Here is a 3,972-nt window from a genome sequence, read left to right as displayed (position 1 = left end):
AACTAACATCTTCAATGCCTCAAAATTCAAGATTGCAGAGAAAAATATTAAGAAAAGTGTGATACCTGATATTAACAAGCCTTGCTCCTAAGAATGAATGGTTTCTTGTAAGCATATGCTTGGTTTGGGTTGTGATGCTTATGAGATAAAAAGCTGGTCGAAGACAAGACAAGATACGTGAGAGAAATAGTAACCAAGATCCGAACCTAAGTGTTGATATATATATATATATATATATATATATATATATGCCAACTATCATCACATGTTTGATAAAAAAGTACATTGCACTAATTCGGAGGACGTCTACTTTAAATGAAAAAACTTAAAAATTGGAGCTATAAAAGTACTATCATGCTGCAAAAGTAAGTGACATGTGGCACAACTTCCTAAGCAAAACAGTATTCACTCACACATGTGAAATTAACTACTCATTACAACAGCCACACGTGTAAACTAACATCGTTATAAACCCGATTTCTAAACCGCAAAAGAGTTTTTTCAAAGACAAAAACATCTCTATGCTCAACCACACCAACACAACGCTAATTTAATCGTAATATAAAATTATTCTTCTATGCAAGGGTACCAAAGAAGGTTTCATTGACAGTATATGCAGTCAACACTCAAGAATGTAAGTTTTTTTCTAAAATATGAGTAAGTTCCGAATCACTTGAATACTCCTAAATCATCCCCAAAAATGCCAAACGTATGAAACACAATGGGTGCTAACTTTCTCTTGTCCACATGAGGCCTCCTCGCATTTCATACGACTAAGGCCTACAAGTTTGTGTTGTAATGTGGGTGTTAGGTTTCTTTTGTCCATTAAATCCATACTTGCGTTTTATGCATTTAATTTGATGCAGGTTATAAAACTTTGAAGGATAAATTTCGACTAGTAGTAAATTGAAAGCATAGAATGTGCCTATTGAAAGCTATGAATGAGAAAAGGGAGGTAGATCCCCTAAATTGCTATGGATATGCCTATTAAGAGTTATGAATGAGAATAGGGAGGTCGATCCCATAGTTGGCTATGGCTATGCAGGCTAGGGTTTGAGTTGCAATGGAGGAGAGATTGAGGACAATCAAAGGCAAGGATGTTCCAACGGCTCTAAATGCAATGACAATAGAATTCTTCATTCTTCATTAATGTCATGCCTCTTAAATAATCATATACATTATAGGTAGGATCATTAGTATGTGTTAATGGACAACCTTAGGGCATGGATATCTTTCTCTAAAAGTGGGGAGTGACTTCATGAACTACTCCACCTTCTTAACACTTCCACAATCCCAACGGACTAGGAATCTTTAGTTTACATCAATAATCCTATCCAAAGATGATATCTAGAAACAATGCTTGGGATTAATTTAATAATAGATTATGATGCTAATATAATGCACTATATCGTTGCTTCTCAATCAACAAAATTGTAAATTCCATACCAAGCAAAATATCCAACTCACCTTCATGAATCAAGTTTGTTTCATTGTATACTAATGAGTAAGAGTGCATAGCCAAACAATATCTCATGTTAGCTTGAGTTAAGGATAAATTTCGACTATGTAGTAAATATGATGTGCAATGGTAGATGAGTTGAAAGAACACGACTAGGATTGCCATGTTTGTCATGTGATGTATGAAACACGAATGGGGTTAGGTTCTTTTTTTCGAGTAAGGCCATATCGCGTTTCATCCGTTTTGAGCCTACATTGTTCCCCTTGTGCCGTGTGAAACATGATATGATGGTGAGTTCTCTTTGTCTTCAAGGCCTACTCGCGTTTCATACGTCTTCGTACTATTTTATTGAGATTGTATTTAGACTTGGCGATTACTGTTTGCGTACTACTTCGTGATTGAAGATATATTGATATGAGAGATTAGGAGATATTTTCTAATTTGTTAGCATTATTTATTTTTTTGGATGTTCTAGATGGCTAGAACTAAGTCCACTGGAAGAGGAAGTAGAAAGATGATCCTAGAGGTCTTGCTTCAAAGATACATGAGTCTTCCAAGTCTTCCAAACTTTCAAGGAAATCAAAGCAAAGAAGCAGGTTCTCACTGCATGTGAGGTGCCTTAAGGAGATTAGAAGTGCAATGAAGGCTCTAAATAAGGCAATTCCAAAGCTATCTTTTCAGAGGCTTGTCAGAGAAATCTGTGACAAGCATAGTCTACAGAGTTTTAGATGGACTAGGGCAGGTCTCAACTGTATTTAGGAGGCTACATAGGATTTTTTGATTGAGTTTTTCCAAGATTCTTATATTTGTGTAGCTCATGCACATAGGCTTACGCTTATGGATAAAGACATGATTATTCTCAGGAGATTGAGATACAGATTTTCAAAGCTCCTTAAGCCAGTCCCTCTTTTTGATGTTAAGGCTTTCAATATTTTAAATGTGCCTCCATATAGAAAGAAGAAAAATGATACTGGTATGAAAGTTCAAGATGTTATGCATGAAAAAGACACAAGACAACATGAGAAAGAGGAAAAGGCCACAGTAGAGCAGGGAGATAAATGGAGGGAGTTTAAAAGAAAGAAGGAAGAAGAAAAGGAAGCAGAAAAACTCCCATCTTCTGAAGAGGAATTATCTGCCCTTCTTGAAAGGACTAACCCTAAGGGCTTCAATGTTTCTTGCTTTTTACCTACTGATATTAACAAGAGATCTGATATGATATTCTTGGACTCTGATTGTGTTCAAATTCTCCAAAATAAAGTGAGAGAAGTAAATGACTCAATTCTTCTTGTTGGGATGAGGTATAGTTTACCAAAAATTGTTTAAACTCGCCATATTTTTATAGCAATAGACTTTCATGTTGATGCTTACTTTCTCCATTCCTTTGCTAGGTGTATAATGCATGAGCTCCCCTTTGATATACAACAAAAGATTGAGGTTCTTGATCCATCCATCTCATATTATATGAGGAGTGAGTTTGATGCAAGCGCTTTTGACCATTGGTTCAATTCAATTGACTTTGAATCTTTGGACCTTCTTCTAATTCATATAATGAAAAGTAAGTAATTTGATATTTTTAAAGATTTTATGAGATCTTGTTTTGCTAGATTATTGAAATATTTTTATTTTTAGTTCTCATTGGAGCCTAATTGGAATAGACTGTGTGGAGAGGCAACGTTTCCTCATCAATTCTATAAAAGGAAGCCATGGAAATACCAAGTTATAAGTTATATAATCTGGGGTCTCCTTGATATTTTGATATTTTTGTTGCAGGTAATCTAAATATTTTGATCTTTCTTTTTTAATAACTCTAAATTTTATTACCTTTTTGGTACAGAGTTTGCAAAAGATTGATTGAAGTGCTAGAGAAAAGGCCTCCCATGCCTTCTGACTTACTTACAACAATGCAATATAGACAAGTTGAGGTAAGTTTTTGATTAATATGGTTGGAACATAGTAAGAAAAATTATTCTATAAACTACCATAAACAAGTTACTCTTATTGATTGCAGTGTCCTCATCGGGATGATAGTTACTCTTGTGGATGGAGAGTAAATCTAAATTCCAAAAGATTGGCTTAGTTTATTTATCTCAATGATGATAAACTTATAAAGGTAATGTGAAACATACTAAACTTTAAGATAGAGTTTTATTGCAAAATAATCCATTGTAAAAAATAACAATGAACTAAAAATATTTTTTTACAAATGTATGACAGTTTACAAGGGATTGCTATACAAGTGAGCACGTTTGGTATATAAGAGCAAAGCTCTTGAAGTACATAATGACCAATTATATACAACCGACAAGAAGTGGGGACTTGGACATGAAAGGAGAGGAGGTGCATGTAGCTACAACAAGTGAAGCTATGCTTTCAACAACCAAAGTATTAAAGATAGGCAAAAGGACTCCTAGAAAGGATGTTCCTTCTCAATAAAAGTAGCTTTGCCTCAGATTGTAAGCCCTTGTGTATAAGTTATGGAGATGGCTGACAAAAATTTATATATGTATTTTATA

Source organism: Lygodium microphyllum, chromosome 3, assembly GCF_053477565.2.
Source record: "Lygodium microphyllum isolate KBCC chromosome 3, Lygodium_microphyllum_v1.1.10, whole genome shotgun sequence".
Lineage (NCBI taxonomy): Eukaryota > Viridiplantae > Streptophyta > Polypodiopsida > Schizaeales > Lygodiaceae > Lygodium > Lygodium microphyllum.
The sequence above is the reverse complement of the archived record's forward strand: the minus strand, read 5'-3'. Positions refer to the sequence as shown.